Source organism: Neoarius graeffei, chromosome 17, assembly GCF_027579695.1.
Source record: "Neoarius graeffei isolate fNeoGra1 chromosome 17, fNeoGra1.pri, whole genome shotgun sequence".
NCBI lineage: Eukaryota > Metazoa > Chordata > Actinopteri > Siluriformes > Ariidae > Neoarius > Neoarius graeffei.
The window spans coordinates 58356287-58371538 of NC_083585.1; positions in this window are offsets into that span (position 1 = coordinate 58356287).

Genomic DNA, 15252 nt, shown 5'->3' on the forward strand with positions numbered 1-15252 from the left:
GCCCTGTGATGACCTGGCGACTTGTCCAGGGTGTACCCCGCCTTTCACCCGTAGTCAGCTGGGATAGGCTCCAGCTTGCCTGCGACCCTGTAGAACAGGATAAAGCAGCTACAGGAGATGAGATGAGATGAATTTTGCGAGACATAGTCGTCACTTTTCTGGACGTCCGTCTGTCTGTCTGTCAAAACTTCGACATTTTCAAATATCTCCAAAAGTAAAGGTGATCCTGTGCCCATACAGCATATGCATATTCACCATGAGGAGGGCTTCTCCCCCAGGGGTGAATTTTTAAATTTCGACCTTTGACCTACTGTATGATGAAAAATTTGACAAAAAAACTTCAACATTTTCAAATATCTCCAAAAGTAATGAATTGTATGTAATGAAGCCCACATTTTAACATCCACCCTGAAGAGGCCTTCTCCCCCAGGTTTTTTTTTTTTTTTTTTTATGTGAACTTTGATCTTTTGTCTTAATGCAATGTGAAATTATGTTTGCTTGCTTCTGAGCAGGCGAGACTTTGGCGTGCTTCTGGTTATTGTCTCACCTGCGTCGCAGTTTTGCAAGACATAGCGGTCACTTTTCTGGACGTCCGTCTGTCTGTAAAAACTTTGACATTTTCAAATCTCTCCAAAAGTAAAGGTGATCCTGTGCCTATACGGCATATGCATATTCACCATGAGGAGGGCTTCGCCCCCGGGGGTGAATTTTTAAATTTCGACCTTTGACCTTTGACCCACGATGAAAAATTTGACAAAAAACTTCGACATTTTCAAATATCTCCAAAAGCAAAGGTGAGCCTGTGCCTATACTACATATGCATATTCGCCATGAGAAGGGCTTCTACCCCAGGGATGAATTTTTAAATTTCAACCTTTGACCCATGATGAAAAATTTGACAAAAAACTTTGACATTTTCAAATATCTCCAAAAGTAATGAACTGTATGTAATGAAGCCCACATTTTAACATCCACCCTAAAGAGGCTTTCTCCCCCAAGTTTTTTTTTTTAATGTGCACTTTGAACTTTTGTCTTCATGAAATGTGAAATTACACTGCAAAAAAAGATAGCTTGTAAAAATATCTTGAAAATAGTTGAAACGATCTAGCATTTCTTATTATCAGAATACAAGACACCAATTCTGTTCTAGATTGCAACCAACTTATTCTAAGATGTCTTATCAAGTAAAAATATCTGTCCATGCAGCAATGATAAGTTCACTAGTATTACAGTATGTAATTTTCTCCTCAAATTCAGTTTTCAGTTTTTTGCAGTGTATTGTATGTTTGCTTGCTTCTGAGCAGGCAAGACTTCGCTGTGCTTCTAATTATGCTGTGCGTCTTATTTGTTTTCACTGTTCAGAAACAACCATTTGGGTACCGCATGCCAAATCATTTTATAGACACAATATTAGTATGCTTCATTTATTTATTTATTTATTTACTTGATCCAGGCCCCCCCATCCCCCAAGGCTCGCACTGGCTATTGCTCTCTGCTGTTCTTGTTCTTTTTAGCTTTAAAAACTTAAAGTTAGCAATTGTACCTTTTTAACTACTGACTTTTTTTGAATACTAAGACTTTTTAATATATCAAGAGCAAGTGAAACTGATAGGTGGTCCTTGTGCATGATGATTGCACGGGTTTGAGCAAGCTAGGAGCTAAAGATTTCATACACTGAATGTGATTGGCTGGGGAGAGATGTGCTTGTCTGTTCTGCAGAGAGAACTGGAGGTACTTTAGTGCAAAGAGACAGCTAAACGTTTATTTTTATACTGTGCGTTGTGTTTTTATTACCTACTAACTATTTGGATATACCGTACCACCAGTTTGCCTAGTAGTTAGCGTGTCCACCTCTCGACCGGGAGATCGCAAATTCTACTCGCAGTCGGGTCATACCGACCATCATAAAAATGGTGCCTACTGCCGTCTGGCAAGGCACACTGTAATACAGATGCGAGTGGGGAGTCAAACTCTCGTGGTTACCAGGGGACACGCCCCCCACTGTAACCCTAGTTAAATAATAGATGAGAGGCCGAGGGCTACAGAAACAGAGATTGGTGCTGCACTATGTGGCGCAGGAAGAGCTATTTGGATATGATGTCCCAAATAATTTCTTACAGAATTGTTATTATTTGCTGATTGGATGGATTTAATTAGATGTGTTAAATGAGCTCGAGTAAACTGATAGCTGGAGAAAAGGAAAACATATTTGAGTCAACTTTGAAAATATGAGTAATAAAGGTTATGAATTTTTTTTTTGTAAAGCATTTTGAGATTTTGGACTCTTTTGTACATATATTTTGTGCTATATAAAGAAAGATTATTATTATTATTATTATTATTATTATTATTATTATTATTATTATTTCTCAAAGTGGTATCCGGGGACCCCCAGGGGCCCATGAAACATCACAAAGTAATTTTCCTCCCACAAAGTAACATGATCAAACTTATTATATTTAGAAGTCCAAGCACCAAAGTCAACTGAGACCTCATACACACTGACTGGCCACTTTAATAGGAACGTGTTCCTGATTCTAAGATTCATGTTATTTGGCTGCAGGAGTGGAACCCAATGGGTTCTTCTGTTCTGCTGTTGCATGCTGAGATGCTTTTCTGCTCACCACGGTTGTAAAGAATGATTATATGAGTTACTATATCCTTCCTGGAAGCTTGGTAAAATGACAGTAGCAAGTTGTGAAAAATGCTATAGTAATAATTCTTGAAAAATGTAAAAAAAAAAAATCTTACCATCAAATACTTTTACCCGATATTTTGTTGCCTTTTTTTTTTTTTTGGATTTGTTGGGGTTTTGTTTTTGAGTAGAGTTTTTATTTTGTCCTCGGTTGGTTCAGCAACATGCTCCTCCATTTTGTTTTTCTCTACTCATGGTATATGAGCTGATAGCCTCGTAGTAGAGTAGCCAATCAGAGCACATGATTGCTCATATCCAGTGAATGTGGAGAGAATATTTCCTGGTATTTCACTTCAATGATGTCACTCCCAGTGTTTTCCCGCTGATTAGATGCACATTGTCAAGATGGCGAACCGGTTACCTTGCCTTTTTTGTTTGTGTATTTGTCCATGTAATATAAAGAACATTACATGATGGCATGAAGATATGAAGTTTATCTTACTGTATTGAAAATATTTTCACCACTCGATGATAAACTTCATATCTTCACGCAAGTGTGTAATATCCTCTATATACAGTGTATCTCATTTAAATAGAATATGTGCTCCTTTGTTTACTGTTACTTCTGTAAGCGTCTTCAATGATCCTTGGCACAATTTATCTAAATTTAAGTCTCATACTACCAGATAAACATTCCTGTGTAAAGGTAAATTGCGCTTAGCCAGTCGCTTAAAGAACAGGAAATAGATTCTTAGAAAGTTGGATTTTCCCATTCTAATAAGTCATCGACATCTGTCTGGTTTTGAGCCAATCCCCAAACTTTAGATCCTCATCTCATCTCATTATTTGTAGCCGCTTTATCCTGTTCTACAGGGTCGCAGGCAAGCTGGAGCCTATCCCAGCTGACTACGGGCGAAAGGCGGGGTACACCCTGGACAAGTCGCCAGGTCATCACAGGGCTGACACATAGACACAGACAACCATTCACACTCACATTCACACCTACGCTCAATTTAGAGTCACCAGTTAACCTAACCTGCATGTCTTTGGACTGTGGGGGAAACCGGAGCACCCGGAGGAAACCCACGCGGACACCATGCAAACTCCGCACAGAAAGGCCCTTGCCGGCCACGGGGCTCGAACCCGGACCTTCTTGCTGTGAGGCGACAGCGCTAAACACTACACCACCGTGCTGCCACTTTAGATCCTTTTTCTACCATTTCATTTAATCCAGGGGGACTTTACCGAGGGTTAACGCATGTCATGGTAGTTATTTTATATCTAAGGGAGGTCATGGTGCACATGCAGTAAGTATGATAGTTTAGGTCTCCAATGATCACACAACTAATTAAAATGAGGAAATCCAACTTTCGAAGAACACATTTCCTGTTCTAGTGTAAACTGAAAAAAGTGTAACTCTTTAAGCGTCTGTCTCTTCAAGAAAAGTTTATCTGATATTTCCTACTAGACATTAAACTTGGATAAATTGCACTGAGGCTCATTTATGGTGCCCAACGTGGCGGTTTCTCCAGTCGAGCTTCCGCTGATTGTCCTCACAAAGCCTTCTAAGAGCCTTTCGTCTTCTGTTTCTGCGACACTTCTTGGCTTCTCCTTTCTTCCGCCTTTCTTCCTGCTTTTGGATCTAAATACACACAATTCATGACAGTCTATGTTGATTTGACGTTCCTTGCTGAACCTGGACTTGAGTTAGTCTGGTTAACACCAGACCATATCACAAGTGAAATATGGTCTGGAATCCGCCTATTGAATTTCTCGTAGGGGAGGTGTGGTTTACGATTGTCAACGGCCGTTTATTGGACGTTGCGAATGTCTATCATTTGGCGTATACGTAGCCCATGGCCAATCATGGCAGTTGTACCCGGTGACGTAGTTAGAGCGATGAAGAAGACGAAGAGGCGAAGAAGAGAAGGAAAGAGAAAGAGAAGGCAAAACAAAAATAGACTGTAACGCCAAATGCTGGTCTTTTTTTAAAACAAACGTTCGCTCTAAACTATTCAGAACAGTGTCTAAAGCTTGATCGAAAGTTTGGTTCGTATCGCTCGCCGCCATGTTAAATGTGATCTGTAAACAGTCCCAAATAAACTACAAGCTTCCGTTTGTCGAGTAGTACGCGTCACCGTCTTTCCACCCCTCCCCACTCTCTGATTGGCTCCCTAACTCAGGCGAGCCTTTAGACCATAGTTTCCATGCTGTCTTTTCAGATCGGAACGATTGTGCAAAGCAGCATGGGATTTCCCAGGCTAGACTTGAGTAGACTCGCATTTAAAATAAATAAATAAATAATGTTTAAAAAAAAAACATGTTAAAGTTGTAACATCAGTCCATTGGGCCATTTCTTCAGGCATGGCTATACTGGATTAGCCAGATACTTTGGATGGATGTATTAGGAGACAAAAAACGAGGGTGGCACTGTGTGACGTAGGATTCCACGCGTCTTCTTCATTCCGCCCTGGATCTGAGACGTTTGTCCGAGTGGCTTCATCAAGTGAAGCAAGAAAACTTTACTCCTAGAAAAAGCAGCAAATTGTGCTGTGAGCATTTTACAGAAGATTGTGGATTTGTGGAAGACTTGAATGAAAAAGAAATCACTGGGAAGAAGCACGACACGAGGGAGAAATGGCAACTGAAGCCAGACACGATCCCGACTATTTTTTTTTTTTGAATAAACAAGCAATAAACTAGCCACTACTTTATTCTGATTCCTTTTCTAATACTGCATTGCTATAATTTTTTGCAAACAAATTGACTGAGAAGTCATGCTAGTCATGCCATAATATTATACTATAGTCTAGTAGCGGGTGCACTTGTGCACCTCCGCTATGCTTATGGAAATGACATCACAGATGATGGAGTTATGGTGGCCTCCCTGACAAAAAACAGTCCCATCTATTTTCATCACTTTACTGCATACAGTGGATATAAAAAGTCTACACACCCCGTTAAAATGATCGGTTTTTCTGATGTAAAAAAATGAAACCACGATAAATAATTTCAAAACTTTTCCCACCTTTAATGTGATCTATAACCTGTACAATCCAAGTGAAAAACAAACAAATCTGTTCAGGGGAAAAACATAAAAAATAAAAAACGTGCAGTAAGCTGGTTGCATAAGTGTGCACACCCTTAAACTAATACTTTGTTGAAGCACCTTTTGATTTAATTACAGCATTCAGTCTTTTTGGGGTCACACCCGCCATCAGTTAAAATGACTCTGATTAACCCCGAATAAAGTTCAGACATTTACTCCGTTACATCCTGCAGCAAAAGCCAGGGTTCACAGAGAGCTTACAAAGCATCAAAGGGATCTCATTGTTGAAAGGTATCAGTCAGGAGAAGGGGACAAAAACATTTCCACAGCATTAGATATACCATGGAGCACAGTGAAGACCGTCATCAAGAAGTGGAGAAAATATGGGACAACAGTGACATCACCGAGAACTGGACGTCCCTCCAAAATTGATGAAAAGACAAGACGAAAACTGGTCAGGGAGGCTGCCGAGAGGCCTACAGCAACACTGAAGGAGCTGCAGGAATTTCTGGCAAGTACTGGTTGTGTACTACATGTGACAACAATCTCCTGTATTCTCCACGTCTGGACTATGAGGTAGGGTCAAAGACAAACATCCAGGCCCGGATAAATTTTGCAAAAAAAAAAAAAAAAAACATCAACTCTTCCAAAAGCATGTAGGAAAATGTGTTATGGTCTGATGAAACCAAGGTTGAACTTTTTGGCCACAATTCCAAAAGGTATGTTTGGCGCAAAAGCAACACTGCACATCACCAAAAGAACCCCATCCCCACGGTGAAGCATGGTGGTGGCAGCATCACGTTTTGGGGTTGTTTTTCTTCAGCTGGAACAGGGGCTTTAGTCAAGGTGGAGGGAATTATGAACAGTTCTAAATACCAGTCAATTTTGGCCCCAAACTTTCAGGTGTCTGCTAGAAAGCTGAAGATGAAGAGGAATTTCATCTTTCAGCACGACAATGACCCCAAAAAGTTTTGGAATGACCCAGCCAGAGCCCAGACCAAAATCCAACTGAAAGTCTGTGGGGTGACCTGAAGAGGGCTGTGCACAAGAGATGCCCTCGCAATCTGACAAATTCGGAGCGCTTTTGGAAAGAAGAGTGGGCAAATATTGCCAAGTCTAGATGCGGCAGGCTGATAGACTCCGACCCAAAAAGACTGAATGCTGCAATTAAATCAAAGCTGCTTCAACAAAGTATTAGTTTAAGGGTGTGCACACTTATGCAACCAACTTATTGGAGGGTTTTTTTTTTTATTTTTTGTGTCCCCCCCCCCCCCCCCCAACTTTTTTTTTTTTTTACATCAGAAAAACTTATCATTTTAACAGCGTGTGTAGACTTTTTATCAGGGCTTTGAACCGGTTCAAGGAACGAAAACGAAAACCGGGAACTTTTTCTATTTCACATGGAACAGAAACGAAACCAGAAACTTTATTATTTTTTATGTTCCGGAACAGAAACGCTTATTAAAAATAATGGTAACCGGTTAATACCGGTTTTTATTTCATTCCCCAAAGTTTTCGTAGCCTATAAATAAAAAAGCCATTCTTCTCCTGCGCAAGTTTCTATGACCCGCTGGGGTTCACTTCCTGTGTGACGTTCGCTGACTGAATGTAGAGAGCGGGAGGGTGGACTACTATCACGTCTCCACATCTTAAATAAGAGGTAAATATTGCAGTCTGTCGTTATTCAAAAATGTCAATTTCAAACACGATATCAATATATTTGTCCACGTTAATGAGAGGCTCGCGAACATTAAATGACGTTAACCTCTGTTAGCCTATCAATGCATAGGGCCTGACTCGCCTTTGGTAACACACTAAACGAATTATCTTTCATTTTTGGCACTTTTTCTGTTTGTGTAGATGGGAAGACATGCTGAGAATCCAAATTGCCAACATTTGAAATAATAATTGTTTTGAATTATTTCTTGTCTTATTTAATGAAGGTTGTAATAGAATTAGCCGACATTTGGCTTAAGCTGGATGAGACAGAGACATAATTTTATAGCCATTTGTTAAACAGCTGACAGGGAACGTAATTAACCGTTCCGGGAATGAAATTTTTTTGTTCTAACCGGTTCGGGAACGTCTATTTAATGGTGGAACCCAAAACCGGAAACGTTAAAATTCCGTTTCTGTTCGGAACGAACCAATAGGAAAAAAAGTCTGGTTCAAAGCCCTGCTTTTTATATCCACTGTATTTCATTAAGAACAAATTCAACATGCAGCTTTTTTTAAATAAAGGACCGACTTTTATAAAGACCAACTTTTCGCTCCATTTGTTTATTTGTGCGATATTTACTTTAAGATTTGTTCATAGATTGTAGAACATAATAAATATGTTCGACATAAAAAAGCGATGATAAATTTTCAAGTAAAGATCCAAATCAGTCGAGAATTGGTCATGTATGCACAGACGCATACACTGAATCATCACCTCAGGCTTCGTATTTTGAGCCGTGTTGAAATCCTGTGGTCAGGAATAAAAAGGACACAAACCTGAGTGTCAAGAAGCTTGTAATGTTCTGCATGGAGGAGGAAAAGATCCTCTACAAGTATCTCTAACCACGGTAACCTGAGCTGGTGAGGAAATGATGCTGGTTCTTGGTTTTAGTGCTGAAATTGAAACACTTTCGCATCCAAGACCTGTTTGTATTGTGGCGGAAAATCATGGAGTCGTTCCAGCTCAGCTATTAGCACCATGTTGGTCTGTGGAAACTGTGTGTGTGTGTGTCATTGTTTCCATTCCATTTCCTCAAAATCATTCTCTCACACAGAAAAGTGTTTTTCTGGCCTCAGGCCTCTGCCACATCAAGGCCTCCTTTTGATCTGCAGTGTGATGGTGTGTTTGTGGCTGTATTCCGCGCTCGCCTAAGAGGCATGTGACTACGTTTGGAAGCAAAGTTGTTTAAAAAACATTGGATTTAAAAGCTCCCATCATGCTCTCTGTTGTTCTTTTTTTTTTTCTTTTTTCCCCCTCTCTCTCAGAGCCTCCGTAGAAAAAGCACATTCGTTAAACAGGCCTTTAAGGCACCTTTAGCCATGCATCTTTGAGCATGACGAGCTTTTTATCAACTGCACCATCAAACTCGGTCGTACTCTGCAGTGTGAAGCTTTTTTCTCCTCCTCCTTGACTTTAGACTCGTGAAAAAAATATACATATCATACGGAGCCCTGTTTACATCTTTTTTTTTTTTTAATGCATGATAATGACACTTTGCTCCATTTCAAAATCACTTCACTTGATCACGATGATTGTTATCGGTGTCACATTGTAAATCATTGGACTCTGATTGGTCGGAAAGTGTTGATTAATTTTCTAGAACAGCAGTTCTGGCAGTTGTCTCTCATCTCATCTCATTATCTCTAGCTGCTTTATCCTGTTCTACAGGGTCGCGGGCAAGCTGGAGCCTATCCCAGCTGACTACGGGTGAAAGGCGGGGTACACCCTGGACAAGTCGCCAGGTCATCACAGGGCTGACACATAGACACAGACAACCATTCACACTCACATTCACACCTACGCTCAATTTAGAGTCACCAGTTAACCTAACCTGCATGTCTTTGGACTGTGGGGGAAACCGGAGCACCCGGAGGAAACCCACGCGGACACGGGGAGAACATGCAAACTCCGCACAGAAAGGCCCTCGCTGGCCACGGGGCTCGAACCCAGGACCTTCTTGCTGTGAGGCGACAGCGCTAACCATTACACCACCGTGCCGCCCCTCTGGCAGTTGTGCCATTGGAAATCACAACTTTATATCGACTTTACACCCAAACTTGGATGATATTTTAACACACAGATAGTCAGTCAAAATATCATCCGAGTCTGGTTCTTGATCCTTCAAATATTCTGCTCTTCAATTATTCAACAGTTTGGATTCTTGAGTTGAATCATTTTGCTCACACGAGAGGTTATGTATATGACTAACTAAAAATGTTCTCGATTGACCCTAAACTGTCCAATGTACTCAAACCTTGACGTTATTAGCTCATCCAGCTGACAGGTGATGAGTTTACACCATCATGTGCCGTCCGTCCATTTGGCGTCGTCCACATTTCACAAAAATCGCTTCTTCTTTCTCAATTCTTCACTGATTTTTATTCTTTTTGGCAGGAAGGTCGGTCTGCCTGGGGTTCATATCGATAGCTTCTACCCAAATTTGCATAACTGCAATTAATAATGAAGATATGGAGTAATTAATCAATCCCTAATGAGCAGTTTCTACACAAATCGCTTCTTCTCCCTCAATTCTTCACCAATTTTGATTCTTTCTGGCATGAAGGTAGGGGGACCTAGGGTGCATAGAACTTCTACCCAGTGTTGCTTCATTACAGTTATTAATGAAGTTATGGACTAATTAAGCCTTAATTCACCAGCAGTTCAACAAAAATTGCTTCTCCTCGGTCAATTCCTCGCCATTTTGGATTCTTTCTGGCAAATAGGTTGGTATTCCTAGGGTGGCTATTGCTTCTATATATAGCTTGTATATAGCGTATATATAAAAAAAAAAAAGTCCTTCCCACGCGGCGCCAATCTCTGTTTCCGTAGCCCTCGGCCTCTCATATAGCTAGGGTTACAGTGGGGGGCGGGTCCTCTGGTAACCACAAGAGTTTGACTCCCCACTCACATCTGTATTGCAGTGTGCCTTGCCAGATGGCAGTAGGTACCATTTTTTATGATGGTCTTTGGTACGACCTGACCATGAGTAGAACTCACAATCTCCCGATCAAGAGGTGGACATGCTAACCACTAGGCCTCTAGCTGGTATAGTGTCTATAGCTTGCAACATTTATTGTGCAACTTTAGATTGTCAATACAAATTGCTATAAGGTTTAATATTTCTATCCACATTATTATATTTTATTCGTTATTATATATTTGCCATTAATTTATATTTGTTATGCATAGCTTTCATGTCAGTATGTGCCAGTGTTTGAAACCCTGTACCAAATAAAGTTGTTTATTATTATTATTATTATTATTATTATTGACCTGGCGACTTGTCCAGGGTGTACCCCGCCTTTCGCCCGTAGTCAGCTGGGATAGGCTCCAGCTTGCCTGCAACCCTGTAGAAGGATAAAGCGGCTAGAGATAATGAGATGAGATGAGATTATTATTATTATTATTATTAATGCTCATGTGCTCATTATGGTTTCTATAGCAACAGTTCATTTACAGGGACTTGAACATAAGATGTGCAACATAAACGGGTCAAAATGCTTGCAGAATTGTTGAAAACTGGTGAAGTTTTCTGTGAGGAGAGATTTGGAAAAGCTGTAACTTCAACTTTTCTCACACACACACACACACACACACACACACACACACACACACACACACACACAAAGGAGTTTGTTTTGCAGTTTCTCGATATTAATTAACTTCTTTTTTTTTTTTTTTATTTATTTGCTAACAAATACAAACAAATACAAAGTAAAAAGGACAGAATGAAACAAATCAATACATACACATGACATACAACAGAAGCACTGACGTAACTAACAACAATTTCAAAGGCTGGACAATACTACTAATATGTTAACAAAGAGATGTAACAGAACACATGGAGACAAATTCGACAAAGATAAACAAGAGCTATATTGCTGTATAGAGGAGGATGGGTGGGGTTGATTAGGGGTAATGAATGTGCATATGAGATAGAGGAGGGTAGGTGGGGGGGATTTGGAGGGGTGTTGGGCCTTGAATTATGGGTGGAGGGACAGTGTGTATATGTTGGGGGGGAGCGGGATATGTGAAAGTAAGCACGTGTGTGTGTGTGTGTGTGTGTGTATAAGCAGTGCTGGTCTGTGTCGGGCCAGGGAGAAGGAAGCTGGATCATAATGAAGGAGAGAGGGGGAGGGGGAGTATTATTTTATTTGCTAATCATTTGTGTTAGTAAATTTTTTATAGATAGAAATTCTAAAAATAATAGTTATTTAATAGTTAATTATGATGACTACCTGAGCACCTGTTATGGCTATGGTGCCAGCCCCCCCTGCCCAAGCTGATTCATGATGGGACGACAGAGGGGAGGGGGAGGTACTGCATGAGGCAAGGCTCCGGGCCCTGACGCCCCATGCACCGACACCAGCCCCCCATAGCCTCCGCACAACACGCCCTACCTATCCTATATATGACTGTATATGACAAGAATGTGTGCCTTCTCTAAAATGTACTGCATTAAAAGAAGAGATGTATTTGCATTAAAAGAGGCAAGGAGTGCAGCGAAGCACCTGCAGAGGTTTCCCACATGCACTCCTCCCTTACCCTAGTCTATCATGTTGTTCTTATTGCAGGTGTACAAATGGTGTGTGCTTCCTAATGTGTAGAGCATTTAAAAGAGGATAAGGCGCGCTGTGCAATACCAAGAGTAGGCAGGTATCAGAGTGCATGCATGGGGTGGGCGGGGCGCCGAGAAAACCTCGGGACCCTGACCCGGAGGGGAACCCTGACCCACCAACCCTCCCAATGGCACCAACCAACGCCAGTCCCACCTGACAACCAGACAGGATGGGGCTGACCACGCCATCCCAGAAGCTCAGGTATAACAAGAGTAAATGAAGTGGGGGAGGGAAGATGGTAGCAGAGGGAGGGAGGGAGTGGTGGGAAAAATTAATAAATGATGTACATAAACAAACAGAGATAAGAGATTCCAGCTTCCAAATCCTCCCTTCCCTAATATGTATGGCTAAGTATTAACGATTATGGAAGGATATTTGAGTGTGGCATTGGGACTGGATCTCAGGCACAGAGGGCCAGGTCAAGTCTGTAAAAAGGTGAGGTAAGATGACCAAGGGGAGTGTGTATTCTGAGTGTGGAGTAAGTTGGGAGAGGTATGATTGTCCAATGATATATAATCTGCTAGCAGGTTTTTCCAATGGGTAATGTGGATTGAGTTCTTTGAGTTCCAGTTCATGAGGATTGTTTTCTTGGCGACAGTTAGTGCTACCAGAAGAAATTTATTGTCTGTGGTGTTAAGGTTGGTTGAAGATGTATCTCCTAGTATGCAGAGGGAAGGAGTTGCTGGGATGTGATGGCCAAGGATAGAGGTGAGTGAGTCTGTGACTTTTATCCAGAACCTATGGATTGGGGTGCAATGCCAGACAGCGTGGATGTATGTGTCTGGGGTGTTTAGCATGCAGTGGGAACACGTATCGGAGCCAAAACCCATTCTTGCCAGTTTCTGTGCAGTGTAGTGAAATCTGTGGAGTACCTTGTACTGTATTAGTTGAAGATTGGCATTTTTAGTCATTAGATAGATATTTTTGCAGATTTGGGTCCAGAAGCCGGCATCAGGAGTAATGGACAGGTCCGATTCCCAATTGTGGTATGGAAGGCTTAAAGATTTTTCGGATTGTGATATAAGTTTGTATATTTTGGAAAGGATTTTTTGAGGGGAGGGTATTTTAATCAGTTCCAAGATTTGTGGGGGGATGTCTAAATTAGGTATCTGAATATTCCATAGGTATCTGAATATTCCATTCCAATTAACTTCAAGAGGGACAATAAATAAATAAATAAATAAATAAAAGAGACCGGTGAGAGAACAGCTGTGTATAGCTGATGTAATGCATGTAAGTCAAAACAGAAACTGACTCCCAGAACACTGAATGTAACTATAAATGGATAAAAAGTAATATTCTATCCAGATTCACTGGATATGAGCAATCGTGCGCTCTGATTGGCTACTCTGCTACTAGGATATCAGCTCATGAGTAGAGAAAAACAAAATGGCGGCGCGTGTTGCTGAACCAACCGAGGACGAAAACAAAACTGCAAAAAAACAAACAAAGAAAAAGCAATAAATATGGAAGGAAAGTATTTGATGGTAAGAACATTTTTTTTGTTCATTTTTCAATAATTATTATTATCACATTTTTCACAAATTGTCATTTTGCCGGTTTGTTTACATTCTAAGCTGAAATTATTTTGTCGGACGTTTGTATAAAGTTTTTATTTATTGAATTTGCAAAAAAATAAAAATGCTCCGTTTCTCAAAATCCAGTGAATGTAGATCGAATGAAAGTTATTCCACTCAATCTCGTCGTACATGGATTATAGACAACTCGCCTTATCAGCTATCAGCTCATGTACGACTCGATTTCATGGAATAACTGTTATATACAGTATATGGTGTTAATTTGTAAATTAAACATTGCAATCATTGGTAAATTGCTGTAGTATAAGCAGAATACAGTGTTCAGGACTTCATCATGGTAACAGGAACTTTGCTTCAAAACACCACCAGGCTGTTGATTATTTTCTCAGAACTGCACTTCATGGAGTGTTTTATTCCTATTGATGATAAAGATATGGTGTGTGTTACAAAAAATGATGTGATGTACCATACTGCTGGTCAGTGTGGTTTCACAACTCGATTATTTGAGTAAAATAACTACAAACAAGCTACTTGACTCAAAAAGTCACAACGCTACAACGTTAACGTTGGAAAATGTCATCAAATAAATCTAGATTTATTCCTATTTCTAGATTAAGTTTAACTAAAATGGTGATCAGGATTCAAATCTGGCTCATTGTGCAGGTACACTGGGTGACTTAACTGGGAAAATGTTCGTCCATACAGTAGCCATCCTGCTGATTACATTAATTCTGCCTTCTGTGAATTAGCCCTTTGTTTTTTTATCCTCGGTGTGTGATTTTGTAATTGGTAAGGTTAATTCAAAACCACTGATTAGCTCTGCAGATGCAGTAATTAGCCGTGCTGTTCCGCCCGACGTTGGTGAGCGAATAGTCAAGCAGCTGCATCCTGATGTGCGTAGAGCTGATGCACCTCATGGGAAAAGAAATGATTCACAGTCATTATGAGTCAAATGCTTTAAACGGCGCATGTTTATCAAATTCTTGAGCGGAACTAAATTTTTTTACATCGTGGCATGGAACAGTTGGAACGCATCGATGGTACACACGCTCATTTGGATTTGCATTTGAAATCAGTTCACAATTCAGACGCTACTTTATTTTAAAAAAAAAATCTACACTCTTTAAATTTAGACACTCATGCCATGTTCAGTGTTCTAGTTGAGTCTCTAAACCTCGAGTCTGAGTCCAGTCTCGAGTCCCCAGTGTTCAAGTCCGAGTCAAGTCCAAATCATTTTTAAAAATTTCGAGTCGAGTCCACTACTGATCCGAGTCCAAAACTCCACCCGCACCATGTGACGGTGTCTGTTTCAGCACCATTAACATGAGTTTGTTCCTGAACATGGCGTATGAACAGGTGAATGTGCTTCTCTTTATCAGGGAGTGTGAAGTATTCTGTCAGAGATGGTTGGGAGATGGATGTAAGTGCAGAAGGTGTGTTTATTGATACAAGTGAAGACGGTAAACAATCCAGAACGGCAGCTAACATCGTAAAACGGTGAAACAGACGATTGGTCGAACGAGGCGCAAACAGGCTATCGTAGACTTCTCAAAGATGAGAAACAGGAAATCAGGGATCAGGAAACCACACAAGGAAATAAGGCTCAGGAATGTCTCAGCAATGTAACTCAATACTTCGCAAAGTAAGTGTGTTTTCACAGTTTTTATATCGGCGTGCTGATTGTGCCT